The sequence below is a fragment of the Podarcis vaucheri genome (assembly GCF_965113315.1).
Source record: "Podarcis vaucheri genome assembly, chromosome: 9".
Lineage (NCBI taxonomy): Eukaryota > Metazoa > Chordata > Lepidosauria > Squamata > Lacertidae > Podarcis > Podarcis vaucheri.
Genome location: NC_138767.1, coordinates 72,122,629 through 72,139,865, shown reverse-complemented (window position 1 = coordinate 72,139,865; position 17,237 = coordinate 72,122,629). Strand labels below are relative to the sequence as shown.

Here is a 17,237-nt window from a genome sequence, read left to right as displayed (position 1 = left end):
TTTCTTTTTAAAAATCCTTTCCAGGTCAGCATTCTTTCTTTGATAATACGGACCCTTCCAGAAGCTCCAGCATTTGCTGTTCCAGCGCTTGGCATCTGCGCTTTCAAACAGACACTGAAGCGCCCCGACAATTCAAAGTCAGAAAGTGGAGTGGACACTGGCCCTCATCATAGCAATTTCCATTAGTTTTTTGTACAAGTTTCAAACAATCAAACACCCCTCAGAGGAAAGCAAATGATGTGACAAAGAGGACTCTGTTAAAACAATTAATGTCACTTTCCATTATTGCTCCAGTCCCAATTTACAGAGCAAATAAATCAAAGTCACCACGGATGGTGGTACGCTACCCAGCCAACACATGTCTGTTCACAAATGACGTCGGGAGATAACCTTTGCGAAGCTTCGCCATGTTGCTGGCTCCAAAACACTGTTTTCTACGGAAACATTTTTATTAGTTCACATAGCCAAAGCAGCACTGAGAAAAGGTGGTAAGAAAGAAAGGGTCTTGTTTTGCTCTCCTTCTCCCTGAGCGATAGGAAGTTGCAGGGCCAGCCTTTTACAGGGTCCATTCATTCTCTTGAGAAATGAGTGTACTGATAGTCTTTGAAATGGGTGTATTTACTAGTACAGTGGTACCTCAGGTTACATACGCTTCAGGTTACAGACTCCGCTAACCCAGAAATAGTGCTTCGGGTTAAGAACTTTGCTTCAGGATGAGAACAGAAATCGTGCTCCGGTGGCGCAGCGGGAGACCCCATTAAGCTAAAGTGGTGCTTCAGGTTAAGAACAGTTTCAGGTTAAGAACAGACCTCCGGAACGAATTAAGTACTTAACCCGAGGTACCACTGTATAGAAATAAAAGTGGGAAGGGGCGTTAAATAGCCATAGTGCCATCAGCATGAATGAGGAACTGCAGGCTCATGCCTCCTTGCCCTGTGTAACAGCCTCCCACCAGATGTCAAGGAAATAAACAACTACAGCGGTACCTCGGGTTACATACGCTTCAGGTTACACACTCCACTAACCCAGAAATAGTGCTACAGGTTAAGAACTTTGCTTCAGGATAAGAACAGAAATCAGGCTCTGGCGGCACGGCGGCGGCAGGAGGCCCCATTAGCTAAAGTGGTGCTTCAGGTTAAGAACAGTTTCAGGTTAAGAACAGACCTCCGGAACGAATTAAGTACTTAACCCGAGGTACCACTGTATCTGACTTTTAGAAGACATCTGAAGGCAGCCCTGTTACATAAGTTTTTAATGTCTGAAGTTTTATTGTGTTTTTAATATTCTGTTGGGAGCCAGACGGAGTGGTTGGGGAGACCCAGTATAAGTAATAAATTATCATCATTATTATTATCTATTCCGTAGTGTCTTCACTCTTGCAATTAGGTGGGGGGGGGGAGAGAGAGCTTCCCCATTCTAGCCAGTGGAAGGCTTTCTTGCTGTGTGCATAAGTCTCTGCCTTGAGGAACTTACAATCTGTTATTAGGCACAGAGGAGACAACAGAGGAAGGAGAGGGAGACGGGGAGAGAAAATGCATTTGTTGCTTGGTTACAGTAGAATATGGAGCTTGGAAACTAAGGGATCGTGCCAAGGAATTTGTGGGGAAAGTGGATTTTGAAGCTGGATCTGCTGCATCAGGTGGGCTGGCCTATCCCAGGTTTAAGGGGCTGCACTGGCGGAATGCCAGACTTGCTCAGCTGGCTAAAAGGGGTTGTCTTTAAAACCATATCAGTTCTTGTCTCGTGCATCATAATACTTTTGCTCAACCCATTGCAACAGCAAATCAGTTTTCCCCCAGCTACTATCCAAGCTGCTGGAGTACGTCACCGAAAACTAGTACAGTGGTACCTCGGGTTACATATGCTTCAGGTTACATACACTTCAGGTTACATACTCTGCTAACCTAGAAATAGTGTTTCAGGTTAAGAACTTTGCTTCAGAATAAGAACAGAAATCGGGCTGCGGCGGCGCGGCGGCAGCAGGAGGCCCCATTAAGCTAAAGTGGTGCTTCAAGTTAAGAACAGTTTCAGGTTAAGTACGGACCTCTGGAACGAATTAAGTACTTAACCCGAGGTACCACTGTACAGTGGTACCTTAGGTTACAGACGCTTCAGGTTACAGACTCTGCTAACCCAGAAATAGTACCTTGGGTTAAGAACTTTGCTTCAGAATGAGAACAGAAATCACGCAGCGGGAGGCCCCATTAGCTAAAGTGGTGTCTCAGGTTAAGAACAGTTTCAGGTTAAGAACGGACCTCCGGAACGAATTAAGTTCTTAACCCGAGGTACTACTGTAGCTAGTACCCACAGCACATCAAAGACTGTAATTTCAGCTAGCAGAAGTCTACAAAAACTCAGAGAAGGTCATTTTGCATAACCAAAAAGTGTGATTGCAATTATTATTTTAACAGATCCATCTCCGCGTAATGTTCATTAAAGTGTCGACTCCCTGCCTTGTGCTCGTGGTGTGAGCTGTGGTGTTGACAGCGCAGGGAGAAAGCTTTGCCACAGCCAAAAGCTGTAAATTTCACTATTCCAGCATTGCTGCTTATGAGGCTCATCTTCCATATGGGACATTCCAGCAATTATATGAGGTAGCCTCATCCTGATGAGGACTGAACAGTTCCAGACAGGTGCTGAGCAGGAGGATCAATGAGCGAGAGTGCCGCACTCAGCACCCCGCTGAAACGATCCCATAAATAGTCTGGACGGCACTGTGAAAGCGTGCCATATAGAGATTTCCTAAATACTTGAGCAGAAAACAACAACAACTTTCCAAGCAGTGTTTTTTTTGCCAAAATGAATTTGTCCATATTTTCAATAGTAAAAAAAACCACATTAATTAGTATTGTTTCCCCCCACATTGATTCACAGCACAAGTCGTGTGGCAGTCTCACACCTAGTGTTGTCTAGTATGCCTAGTATGAAAAACACAGGCGAGGCACGTTATTCATTGAAGCAAAACTTATTGTTACAGCTAATAGTTATCATCACGGATAATAATTAACCAAAAAGAACCTCAAACTGGCACCAGATAAAGTAATTTTATTTTTTAGAACTTAAGATTCTTTTTGAAATAGAACATACAGCTCCTGTTCATGAAGAGGACTCTCTTTTTTGTCAAGTTCCTGAGCATTTTCTGTTCAGTTTATTCTCTAACCAGTGCCAGCTCAAAGTTTACTTCCCCTTCTATTTTCATGGCCATTTTTCAATGCGACCTGCCTTTCCCATTTTCTATGTAACAGAAGAAACCCCCAAACAAAATTGTTTTAAAATACTATACAACCACACTATGCTTAAATTCTTTCCATGAATCCCACCCAATTAGAAATCCCATACTGTTCTTTGGCATTGTCAAAACATTTGACCCCAAAACACTAAAATAAACTGAATATTTTGTGACAAGATCTATGCAGAACTCAAACCGAAGGTAGCATTTCAGTGAGAAAGAGTGTTTATGTAAGAAATAGGTTAGAAAGGAACAGTATCACCCAATTATCTTCCTCTGACACGATCACAAAATACTGACAATACCTTATGGATATGGGAATCACTTTCAGAAGCATACGCTACAGATAGTGCTTATGGCTGCATTCTTGGTCAGCTAAGTACAAAGGTGCCTCTCTAAATTCATTGCATCAATAACCTTAGTCAGATATTACTTTTGAAGCGTTAATTAGCATGTGAGGTGGCAGCAGCAGAAACAAGCTCATGCTAGCTCTGCCCATACCACTGTTCCCACTACAGTCCAGCTTACGGGAAGGGACGGTTGGCTTCCATGGAGACTCCTTTCACATTTTAGAACGCTGCATAATCAGGGTTCCAAAAAGCATGGAAACAGCCACAGATACAAAAGGCTCCCTGCTGCAATCACCTTCCACAAGGCAAACCATGGCTTTTTGTGAACACGCAAATGCTTGGGCTCATAGAGAAGAAATCACAGTCACTTTGTTCCTCCCCCATCGTTTTGCTGCTGCTCTGAGAAGCTGTAAGTTCTGCTTAGTATTTTCATCCAAACCGGGGCTGTAGTTTAGCCTCCTTCAGACAAACCAGTAACTCCCTTAGGCTGTAACTCCTACAGCCATGTTGGTGCGTTGGACTACTGCAATGCGCTCTACGTGGGGCTACCTTTGAAGGTGACCCAGAAACTGCAATTAATCCAGAATGCGGCAGCTAGACTGGTGACTGGGAGTGGCCGCCGGGACCACATAACACCGGTCCTGAGAGCTCTGCATTGGCTCCCAGTACGTTTCCGAGCACAATTCAAAGTGTTGGTGCCGACCTTTAAAGCCCTAAACGGCCTCAGTCCTGTATACCTGAAGGAGCGTCTCCACCCCCATCATTCAGCCCGGACACTGAGATCCAGTGCTGAGGGCCTTCTGGCGGTTCCCTCATTGCGAGAAGTGAGGTTACAGGGAACCAGACAGAGAGCCTTCTCGGTAGTGGTGCCCACCCTGTGGAACACCCTCCCTTCAGATGTGAAGGAAATAAGCAGCTATCCTATCTTTAAAAGACATCTGAAGGCAGCCCTGTTCAGGGAAGTTTTTAATATTTAACAATGTACTGTTTTTAACACTTGATTGGGAGCCGCCCAGAGTGGCTGGGGAAACTCAGCCAGATGGGCGGGGTATAAATAATAAATTATTATTATTATTATTATTATTATTATTATTATTATTATTATTATTATTATTGTATTGCTATGCTTTTTTCCCTTTGGACCACATCAGTCTTGTCCTCTGGGCAGCCCCTCCATATACACTGCCCAGGTTTGTGTCTCAGGGAGGTCAGTAATGCAGTGGTTTGACTTCGTACCTGAAGGTGCTCTCCATAGTCTCTTGAGACAGTTGGATGCAAGCAACAAAAAGACAAACCACAAGCTATAACCCAAAGGCCAACGAGGTCTTTGTCTAAAATGATCTGAAACTCATCCTAAGTAAATTTTCACAAAATACCCTCCGTACTTCTCAAGCTGATGCATTGTTTCAGTATAAATTTAAGCTTTTCTGGCATCAACACATTTCCAAAAGTCTACTGAAAGTTGGGGGGGATACCATTGCATGTTTTCTTGCTTCTAATGAGCTGTTGCAGTCCAGAAGTTTCCATTCTGAGCTGACAATTAAGTTTCTAATAAATGGAGGAGCTACTAATTGACTTATTTGTCTCACAAATACACTACCTTGCTAGCAACCTGTAGCAACACATTTTACATCCTTTGACCAGAAATCATTCACAGTTCTTGCAAGCTGCTAAATGATTAGATTTCACTTGTGTAAACTGCCTATCTTCCCCCTCGTTGGCACCAAGGCTTTGATTTTGAACACAGAGAACGAAAAGGAGAATGAGCTATCAGACTCTTGACTGCGCTAACAGAACCAGAACGATAAGATACTGGTGCAATTGTTGTGGTCCCTATTATATATATGTGTATGTAATTGAAACCACAGAAATGCAGTCTATTTGATTCAGAACCAAAAGGTCACTCAACTCAATTTATAGTTGACGCTGAGCACAATATTGAAAAACACCTGAAAGCAAACGATCTTATCAGCAGTTTGGGCCTCAACGTTTACCGACTACATGAGATAATATGCTGATTACTAAATAAATGCATTAACTGTGTTTTGCACACGAGGGATGTTTAAATGTGTCCAGAACTTGATGGTGGCAAATTCATTGCCAGCTATCTTAACATTAGCATATTAAGTGCATTTTTATAATGCCAAGAAACATTGTGGATTCCCCTTCCAGTCTCTGCAAAATCAATCCTCATCACGCAACACAAATCAGGGCAACACCTTACACTGGGCCTGACTTATGAATAAGGATGTTCCCAGCACATTTGTTCATGTGCAAAGTGAGCAGAAAAATTAGGAAGACTGGATTAGGCTCCTTCTGTGAAGTGGGCATGAGAACACACTCAACACACACACACACACCACTCTGCAGCAAACAACTGCCGCCTCAGGGTCAAGCCAAACATGATGGAAAAATGAAAGTTTATTGCAGACCCACTGTGGTCTTGATCTCTCTCTCTTTGTGTGTAAATCAGGACCACAGCGGATTAATGTCTTCCTCTCCCCAGTGGCATAGCGTGGATTGCCAGCACCTCGCAAGGGAGGTGGGTGAAAGGGAAACGGGCAGAGTATGCATGCACATTCAACTGCCTAATGGCACTTGCATCACACAGGAGATTGCAACTTCAGAGATAAGAAAAGAAGAGTCATTTCATTGTCTGGAGAGGTCATTTCCTGGTTTGCATGGAGAAGCTGTTTTCAATGGAGCCCAGCAATGGAAGCATGGAGCCGTATTGAGGCAGCACCGGGAATTGAAATTTTGCACCCCTAACAATGTTGCCCCTGATGCAACCGCCCCTGTGCCCCCCATGCTATGCCACTGTCTCTTCCCCTTATCATCATCATCATCTGGAGCAGGGGCACCAGCTTTGCATATTTTATTTTATTTTTTGCAGAGGTGGGGGACCCAAACCTTACACGCTGGGGGGCAAGCTACAAAGTAAAATGCCACATCTAGTTTGGCCCTTAGGTTTGGCTGTACAGTGGTACCTCAGGTTACATACGCTTCAGGTTACAGACTCCGCTAACCCAGAAATAGTGCTTCAGGTTAAGAACTTTGCTTCAGGATGAGAACAGAAATCATGCTCCGGCGGCGCAGCAGCAGCGGGAGGCTCCCACTAGCTAAAGTGGTGCTTCAGGTTAAGAACAGTTTCAGGTTAAGTACGGACCTCCGGAACAAATTAAGTTCTGAACCTGAGGTACCACTGTAGTCAGAAGCAAGGATGGCGACTACAGCAAAAAACTATTACTTTGGATACTGTCATTCTGCTGACAAATAATCTTACCTAGAGACATCCTCAGGCCATTCACTACAGAACAAGCAGACCTTTAGATTTTTATTGTAAGCAGTCTTGTAGGATTGCAAAACTTGGTCTCTTAGGTGAAAGCAAGATGCTCCCAAAACAAATCTATTCACGATTTTATTTACCCAATTTGGATCACTCTGATCCCAGGGTTGTTTCCAACGTGTTACAAAATGTACAAACAAACCTACCATGTCCACATTACTTAAAAGAAGTCTATTGAGGTCAAATAATTAAAACACAGCAACACATGAAAATATAAAACTGAGTAAGCGGAAATCACTGATTTACACCGAACGTCAAAATAAAAAAATTCCTTCCAGTAGCATGCACACGAAAGCTCATACCAAGAACTAACTTAGTTGGTCTTTAAGGTGCTACTGGAAGGAATTTTTTTATTTTGACTATGGCAGACCAACACAGCTACCTATCTGTAACTTACACCGAACGGTTAGGAGAATAAAAATGTTTTCACTTGGCAGTGGAAACCCCTTAGAATTTTTGTTATCTGTGTCTCCTGAAGAAGGAAATTCCACAATTGGGCTGACGGTGCAAGAACAAGGAAGGCTCTTTTTTGTAAAGAGCAGGGCAAACCAACTAGAGGGGAAATGACCAAAACATTCACACAGGGTGTAAGATGGTTGCAATGGCAGAAAGTGTTTCAACATATAAGAGGATACCAGGCCACCTGACCCTCACCTGCTCTCTGTAATCATCTTTGACTTTAGCTCAAGGAGTCCTGTTAAACAGACTCTGCTCCCTGAGGAGACCATATCTTTGCCCACTTCAGATTCTGATACTCCTGTAGTTGTAAGGAACTCTATGGCTCGTCAGTCTTTATCCATCACCACAGCACTTCGGGCTGCCAGTCCATCAGCACTTATGTGCTACACACATACCACTTCAGCTACTCAGCTGAAAAGGTGGAACTGTGAAGGTCCATGGAAAAATTGTAGTGGGGAGAAGTAGGAGGGGGCTGGCCTGTCATTTTGTGGCATTCAGGTCTTCTGACCATACTGCCACACAATCCCGCAGCTCAACCTAGGTAGCTAAAATCAGGAAATAATCTTTATTATTTAAAAAGAAGCAAATGGTTGGAAATGTATGACTGTTCCAAACTTGGCTTCAAATGATAAACAGGTGGTAAGTGGAAATAGGTCCTTCTCTGTGGTGGTAAACCCATTACAGAATTATCTCCACAGAAACATCTACTACTCTGTCTTGTGTCCAGTTCTGGGCACCACAATTCAAGAAGGACACTGACAAACTGGAACGTGTCCAGAGGAGGGCAACCAAAATGGTCAAAGGCCTGGAAACGATGCCTTATGAGGAACGGCTAAGGGAGCTGGGCATGTTTAGCCTGGAGAAGAGGAGGTTAAGGGGTGATATGATAGCCATGTTCAAATATATAAAAGGATGTCACATAGAGGAGGGAGAAAGGTTGTTTTCTGCTGCTCCAGAGAAGCGGACACGGAGCAATGGATCCAAACTACAAGAAAGAAGATTCCACCTAAACATTAGGAAGAACTTCCTGACAGTAAGAGCTGTTTGACAGTGGAATTTGCTGCCAAGGAGTGTGTTGGAGTCTCCTACTTTGGAGGTCTTTAAGCAGAGGCTTGACAACCATATGTCAGGAGTGCTCTGATGGTGTTTCCTGCTTGGCAGGGGGTTGGACTTGATGGCCCTTGTGGTCTCTTCCAACTCTATGATTCTATGATTCTATGATTCTATGATTATAGGCAAGTTGAAATGGGTTTATTCCCCCAGGCTTTTAGCGGTTGGTTGTTGTTCTTGGAAAGTGAATTTCACATTCCGAGTCTGATTTTTATTCTTCTTGAGATGATTCTTGTAAGTTGGGGATGCTCTGGAAAAAGAAGAAAACCAAACCAAGCATTCCAGCCCCATTCTCCTGTGCCACCGAAGCAAAAAGCCTGGTCACTTGGAACAGTGACATCAACAACCCAAGCAGATCCTTGAGGACATTGCCCAGCCCCAGAAAGGCCTAGCACTCTGTCATCGCCACAAAGAAGAAGGGATATGGGCAGCGTTCTTCCTCCTTAGTAGAGCTTGGTCCTTCCAAAAATCCATCTGGCTATCAAGTCTCCAAGGCAATCCAATTACACAGTCAGCTTGTGTTGATGCCAGAGGCCTAGCAAGACTCAACCATTGTTTACCACACCAAGGAATGACTTTAATTACTTAAGATAATCCAAAATGCCTTGTGGAAACATGTTGATATACTTAATTAAGAAATGACTGGAGTCACTCAATGCTCTCAATGAAGACTTGGGCTTTTTAAATCTTTCTAGTTCAACTCAATAATATTTAGCAAAGCTCTCTCTTTTGTGAGGTCAGCCTGTCCTTTGTTTTTTTGCCCCTTCCCCCCCTACAGGTGCTTAGAGCGGTATTGTTTTAGTACACAATTTAACACTCTATCAAGTAAAAAGGGTCAGGCTTATAGGTCTGTATATCCCTGGGTCTCTGTTCACTATTCTGTACTGCATTTGCTCTTCTCCAGTCACCTGGGACCAAAACAGTTCACCCACAGTCCTCAAATAGGTACCATTAAACTTTGGCTCAGTCTGCCCAGGTTAGAGCTCCATGAAACTCAAGAACCTGCAAATATTCAGCTACTCGTAAAAGGTGTTAGAATCGGATGGTATCTCTGCATATTGTGTAGCACCTAGTGCACAGAGCTGTTATAAGGATTACTGTGGGAAACGCACTGTGCAGCGCACTGAACACTTTAAATGTGCCAAGTACTATTCTTATTACGCACGCAGATATCAACGCTGCAGGATAGCTTCTTCCTCTCTAGGTTCTGGGGCCTTGCCATATTTCTTTTCTCATAGGCTCGTCAGTGTCATGCTTTGCCCAGCCAGAAGACTAAAATAGAAATGAACTGCACAGATATCACTCTCACATGCCTACAAGTTGCTGAATGCTTGTGGGTTCAGGTATGCCTCAATTTGTGTAGAATATTGGGGGCCATTTCTCCCTCTCTTTTTAAAGGAGGCCATTTCAGTTGGTCTTATTTAACTACATAAATATTCCTGTGCCATGACTGCTGTCATGGGATTGTTGTCTGTCACATGACAGTATATGTTTTGACTCCACAGAGTGGGAAGTGACAGAGACAGGATGTTTGTGTTACTGTGTTCTGTAAGGTGGGACTATTGTCCTTTGTTTTTTCTCTTTGCTGTCTGATGCTAGAGAGAGAGGGAGCCATGTTGCAGTGCTCCGTGTTTAATGTAAATAAAGTAGATTAGCCAAAATGCTGAGTTGCTGAGGTCTGTCACGCAAGCTGCGAAGACTCTGCGGATCCCTAAGTGTGCCGATGTCTGTTGGCATCAGTCGCTGTGATGTTCAGGCAGAAGAAAGCTTTTGAAGCTCCTGAATGATCGACCAGGAGGGAGAGAACATGCCAGTAGGGCATGTGTCTCTACCAGAGTCCTACTCAAGTGTAGGGCAAGCTCCTAACACATCTGTGGTCTCCTGCACTTTTGGCCTGTGGCCTCACCAACCCTGGGCTGCAACTCCCCAAAGTTTTGCTCACTAGGGAATATATCCCTCTGGCTGAAAAGGGTTTCCTACACTAAGCTATCAATGAGACACAAGGGGGGAGAAAATCTCTTTGGACACATCTGCCAACAACTGTTTTTGCTGGGTTAAAACTGAGGAACAACCAGCACATGCCACAGCTCAGCTAGTTGTATCTCCTGAACTCAGTCTACCACACATTGAATGGGCAAATGTGCTGTGGTAGATGTGAAACATTTTAGGTAGTATTCAACTCATGAGCGAGGACGCGGGTGGCGCTGTGGGTTAAACCACAGAGCCTAGGACTAGCCAATCAGAAGGTCGGTGGTTCAAATCCCCTCGACGGGGTGAGCTCCCATTGCTCGGTCCCTGCTCCTGCCCACCTAGCAGTTCGGAAGCACGTCAAAGTGCAAGTAGATAAATAGGTACCGCTCCAGTGGAAAGGTAAACGGCGTTTCCGTGCGCTGCTCTGGTTCGCCAGAAGCGGCTTACTCATGCTGGCCACATGACCCAGAAGCTGTACACCGGCTCCCTCGGCCATTAAAGGGGGATGAGTGCTGCAACCCGAGAGTCGGTCACAACTGGACCTAATGGTCAGCGGTCCCTTTACCTTTACAACTCATGAGCAGACCCACTGAAGTTAATAGTCACAACTTAGGTGCATTAATTTCAGTGGGTCTACTCTGAGTTGTACTCAGTTCAATACATGTTATCAGGGATCGGCCAAAGCTGTAAGCAAACATACACAGATCTTCTAGATCAGGAACAGCTTTTCTGGATGTCAGGCCACATGCTAAGATGACCCACCCATGGGCAGATAGATGGGGCAGCCAACCTGTCAATCACCCAACCACAGAATAATAGAAGTGTAGAGCTGGAAGGGTCATCTAATCTCCTGCAATGCAGGAATCTCAACACAGTCTCCCATCCAATTTGAAACCATACCAGACCCTGCTTAGCTTCTGTACCATTTCCACTCTGTTTAAACTATTCCTTTTAAAACGTATTTATATATTCACTTTCATTAAAAACGATTGATTCGATTTACAGAATAAAATAAAAGGCAGCTACTTCTGCAAATGCAGGCACAACACCAAATCTACCCTTGATTTCTGCAGGAAGCCAAATTTCCTTTGTGCCACAGTTGGAACTCAAGCTGTACTTCAAAGGAGATCCCAACCAATCCAAGCAGGGCTTGAAATCACCGATGGTCAGCCCTGTCTCCAAGCCTCGCTTTCTGCATGGATCAGCCACAGCTTGATCGGAAATGCCAGAGTGTAGCCAATCCCAGTAGGATTCACATCGCCATCAGTCGCACGAGTGGCAAGGACTTCTAGGCCCCGCTTTCTGCAGGGATCGGCTACACTTAGAGGAGCTCTGATTGGAAGCTTCCAAGTGGAACCAATTCCACTGGGCCTTGCATGTGGTGCCAAATAGGAGCCCTGCTTGACGTGGAACAGGAGGGGATTTTAAAAATCTTTACCTGCCTCATACCTGACATCAACGAGGCCCACAGGATTCCCACCAATGCTATAAATAGTCCAAGGAAACATATGCAAAGTGCTTTGATCACATAGAGATGCCGTTTAAGTGTTTGATATTATTTTTATTATTTAAGGAAATTAAAAGACGCCTGCTTCTTGGGAGAAAAGCAATGACAAACCTAGACAGCATCTTAAAAAGTAGAGACATCACCTTGCCAACAAAGGTCTGTATAGTAAAAGCTATGGTTTTCCCAGTAGTGATTTATGGAAGTGAGAGCTGGACCATAAAGAAGGCTGATCGCTGAAGAATTGATGCTTTTGAATTCTGGTGCTGGAGGAGACACTTGAGAGTCCCATGGACTGCAAGAAGATCAAACCTCTCCATTCTGAAGGAAATCAGCCCTGAGTGCTCACTGGAAGGACAGATCCTGAAGCTGAGGCTCCAATACTTTGGCCACCTCATGAGAAGAGAAGACTCCCTGGAAAAGACCCTGATGTTGGGAAAGATGGAGGGCACAAGGAGAAGGGGATGACAGAGGATGAGATGGCTGGATAGTGTTCTCGAAGCTACCAGCATGAGTTTGGCCAAACTGTGGGAGGCAGTGGAAGACAGGAGTGCCTGACGTGCTCTGGTCCATGGGGTCACGAAGTGTCGGACACGACTAAACAACAACAACAACAATCGAAAGCCCCTTTCCAAAGAAAGTTGTGCAAATGTTCAAGCCAAAATGAGCAATCCCATTGATTTAGCTGCCGCATAACAATTTTGTACATATAGCCCCTCAGTTGGTTAACTTGCCCCTTGACTAACAGGTGGGTCTGCTTGCACATGACTCAAGCAAGTGTACTTGATTTGTATTCAACCACAAAACCTGCAGGATCTGTGACACACCAAGACAAAACACAACCTAGCCTTCTGATTTTGCTGCCTGCCTGTGTCTGCAAGAAAAGCTGCCAAGTACTGGAAGGCCACAATACATTGCTGGTGGGTCACATGTTTCACGGGCCTGGGGCGCACACCAGCAGTGAGGAGGTGGAGGAGAGACAGACCAAGGATTATAAATAGCAACACACATAAAAGTATGCAGAGTAACATACCATAACCTCCAATATTCCTCAGATGAAAATAGGGACATTCCTCACTCTCCCCTCACCGCAACTGATCCTTTTTGACTCCCCCATTCAACACACACCCAGAGCATTTCCTATGAGAAGGGCAAGTGCCACTGTTATCACACCAATGGAACATAGAATACACACCCTCCACCATATTGAGAAAACCCTGCAACCTCGATTTCATTTTAGTTTATTATTTGGTACATTTTACAAACAGAAAAGCGCACACCGATAAATACGTTTTAAAGGTAAAGGTACCCCTGCCCGAACGGGCCAGTCTTGACAGACTCTGGGGTTTGTGCGCCCATCTCACTCAAGAGGCCGGGGGCCAGCGCTGTCCGGAGACACTTCCGGGTCACGTGGCCAGCGTGACAAAGCTGCATCTGGCGAGCCAGCGCAGCACACGGAACGCCGTTTACCTTCCCGCTGGTAAGCGGTACCTATTTATCTACTTGCACCCGGGGGTGCTTTCGAACTGCTAGGTTGGCAGGCGCTGGGACCGAGCAGCGGGAGCGCACCCCGCTGCGGGGATTCGAACCGCCGACCTTTCGATCGGCAAGCCCTAGGCGCTGAGGCTTTTACCCACAGCGCCACCCACGTCCCTAAATACGTTTTGGCAAGGGGCTAAAACAGAAAACATGTGGAAACAGAAAACATTTCTTTTTTAATCAAGACTCCTTGTGCTCTGCTTCACTCCCCCTTTCTTCCCACCCAGGGCGGCCCTGCCCTCTGCCTGCCCCTCAGAGCTGGTACGTGTTACATTGTGGAGAACATATCAGACGACACAGCAATTCTTCAAACAGCTCTTGTTTATTCACAGGCCAGAACAGAACTGAACTGAAGGGTTCAGCCAGCCTGCTTATATAGAGCTCCACTACAATGCAACAGTAACCACTTTCTGTAACTATCCAATCACTGAACGTCACTTTCAATCCCTTATTTGCATATGTGGACCTGAGTGAAAACTATCTACAGTATCCCCCTGCTGGCCCAGGATGAGAACTTCAGTACATAACAGCAAGTCACACAGGGCAGGACCTCTGCAGCCACAGCCTCTCCTCTTCACCCCCTACGAGCTGCCCAAGGGAGGAGGCCGGCAGAGGCGACCATGGAGAGGCAATGGGGTGCTTCCTTGCAGTAGCTGCCACAGCAGCAGCCACTCAGGACAAATTCCAGCTCATCCTTTCCCCCAAACTCAGCAGCAGTGGCATTGGTGGGAAAAACAGGGACATTCCAGGATCAAATCAGAAGCCATAAATTTATAATTCTAGGACTGCCTCTGGAAAACTGGGACATACAAAGTTCTCACTTAGCAAAGATTCCTTGAGGGCAGCCCATCTACACCGTATTACCCCATTTCTCTGTAACGTGTTAGGCTTTACAATCACGGCTGATGAAATTCGCCTTGGTACTAACCAGAGTTTTGCTGGTTTGCTCCCGCTGTTCTTTTAGTGACAAGAGGACTGGAGCACTTGATGTAGCGGCGCAGTGTTAGGAGACATGGCAGAGCTGCATTCCTTGCATTCAGAGATTACATTTATGGACAAAACCGAACAGACTGCTCATTCTCTGATAGCCTTTTAAAAATCGAGTGCCATTTGCTCACCACCACTCAGTGCGAAAGAGGTGCATGAAAGTTTATTTTCAGCTTTAGCACCAACTGAAGGTTGCAGGCTGATGGCAAACATGACTATAAACTGCTCTTTTGAATTCCTGAAATTGAAGTGCTACACATCTCAGTGTATGTGATATCCTTATGGGACTGCCGTATTTTAGTTTTTCATCAAACAATAAATGGAGGTGTGGAATATTCCACTGGAAATGGAGCATCCCCAATTGCATCAGAAGGTGCCTCTATACTGAGGGACTGGGGAAACTGGTGGCAGACTCAAAAACACTGGCTCCCAAGGCAGGGCCACAACGCCTATTATCCCTGACTAGCAGTAATGATGACCAAGGCAGATGGGAACTGGAATCCAAAAACTGGAGACTCTCCAACCCTGTCCTAGGAGCCGCAGGATATCTACATTATAATGATACATGGGAACTGGGTGGACTGGGGCTCAGTTTCTCAATGCTCACAACTGAAAATCTGCAGTGCCCCAAAAATGTATTTAGCAGCAGCTATGGGTGGCGATGTGGGTTAAACCACAGAGCCTAGGACTTGCCAATCAGAAGGTCGGCAGATCGAATCCCCGCAAAGGGGTGAGCTCCTGTTGCTTGGCCCCTGCTCCTGTCAACCTAGCAGTTTGAAAGCATGTCAAAGTGCAAATAGATAAATAGGTACCGCTCTGGTGGGAAGGTAAACGGCATTTCCGTGCTTTGCTCTGGTTTGCCAGAAGCGGCTTAGTCATGCTGGCCACATGACCCGGAAGCTGCACGCCGGCTCCCTCAGCCAGTAAAGCGAGATGGGCGCCGTAACCCCAGAGTCAGCCACGACTGGAGCTAATGGGCAGGGGTCCCTTTACCTTTACTTTTATGGAGTCCTTTCATGGCATGCATTTGAAACTCAGGAGAGAAGAGGAGAAACAACATGCAAGCAACGAATCATGCATTCCTTCCTTCCTCTGCTATGTTATAAAATTGGGCAGCCAGGCTACTCTGTTTCTGTTTATTTGAATGTTTATTAATTTTCAAAAAGTAATCTTATACAAAAAATGCAAAGGAAGCGAACAAATGAAAAACAAAATTGCAACTTTTGGTTTGTAACTCATGTTGCAAGTAAGGGAAGAGGGAGTACGGTAAATATATATTATTTGCTGTACTACTATAATTATTATTTTACTTTTAGACTGGCCTCTTCTTTTCACAGATGTGATTGCATTGGAACCAAAACAAAATCCAGGTGACGTATCGAGCGAGATGTCACTATGCCCACAGCTTAGGGTGGAGGTGTCCTTTCTTGTTGAGAGAAATTAAAAAATATCATACCATTTAAATCTAAAGAGAATAATGCAAATTGCAGTGTTCCGTTTAGAACAAAAGTTTGCCCTGTGGGTGACTCTAATGTTTTGCTATTACTATGCCCAGTGCTGAGGAATATGGTGCGTTCACACACACACACACACACACACACACACACACACACCGATTTCTGCAAAACATTACAAATCTCTACAAATCACTCATAGCAGCTGAAAGAACAGAGATTCAGTTTTGCCAGCTTTGAAGTAGTAATGCTTGACTGTGTCACCTCTTCCCCATCCCTGCCCCCCAAATTATGCTGCTTCTATAAAAACCCTACTGTTTTTATTTATCTGCTTCTACAATTTCAAAACAGTGGAGCTTGACATTTTGGTCTCTGACAAGCTACACTTAATATTAGGATGCTTGGGGGAAAATCCATACCAGGGGTGGGAGGGGGTGGGACTGTCCTAATGCAAAGATAGGCTGGAACATTTTCACCGCAAATGGTTTGTTTCAGCTATCTCTCTTCCTCATGTAAGACGGAAATCAGACAGCTTATTGGCTTAGCTTGTTAGGCCAGGTTAAAGGGATGCATTGCTGAAAAAGCTCTTACAGAAGCTTACTCCTAGGCTAAAAATAGCAAGCACTAGAGAATTATCTTAAATACTACCAAACTTGTTCTGTGCTGTGAATGCAGATAACTGTAATATGTTTCCTTTTTTGGAAGTTTTCGGAGCTTTTTAAATATGCTTGCTTTAGCCGACTGTTTAATTAGTTTCTGATTCTGTTTGCCACTTCCCCCCGCCCCACCTTTCGGAATACACAGCCAGAGGACATCCACCCACAAAACCCTTCTTATTTAGCTTGGTCCTACTGTTAATATTCTAATGAGCTGTTAGACCTCCAAACACTCAGGTTAGGCAAGCATCCCTATGGAATGTAAATGTCAAAAGCAGCCTGCAGCAAAGACTGGATTTCCTTTCTCTTGTTCTCCCCTCTACCAATAGCAGGATTTAGGAAACTAACTTTTTCTGTTTTGCCAAGGCCCTGAGTGGCTGTACCTAAAGCTAAACCTTGGAAAGTGTGCCCTTAGCTCAGAGCATGCGAGGTCAGTGGTCCAAACTTGAAACTGGAACCTGAAGTACATAATGTACTGTTCTATTGAACCAAGCAAGGGCTAGAATGCCAGACTCCTAGTATTTCGATCATGCCTGACCAATTTGAGGGATTCATGCTGCCTCCATTTCGCTCTGTGCCTAGAAATCTGAGCAGAGTCCACATTAGCTCACAGAGTTAGGTCTCAGCCTCAA

At 44.8% G+C, this 17,237-nt stretch overlaps 1 protein-coding gene across 7 annotated transcripts in view; it reads right to left on the bottom strand.

Moving 5' to 3' along the window:
• Positions 1-17,237, bottom strand: part of PPARGC1A (PPARG coactivator 1 alpha) — a 663,528-nt gene that overhangs the window by 54,480 nt on the left and 591,811 nt on the right. The window contains exon 1 of one of the 7 annotated variants that reach the window (XM_082237368.1): positions 3,535-3,759. The exons of the other annotated variants lie outside the window; for them this stretch is intronic. The gene's annotated coding sequence lies outside the window, so the exon portion shown is untranslated. Of the gene's footprint in view, positions 1-3,534; positions 3,760-17,237 lie in introns of those variants that run through there. 7 annotated transcript variants of the gene reach the window in all.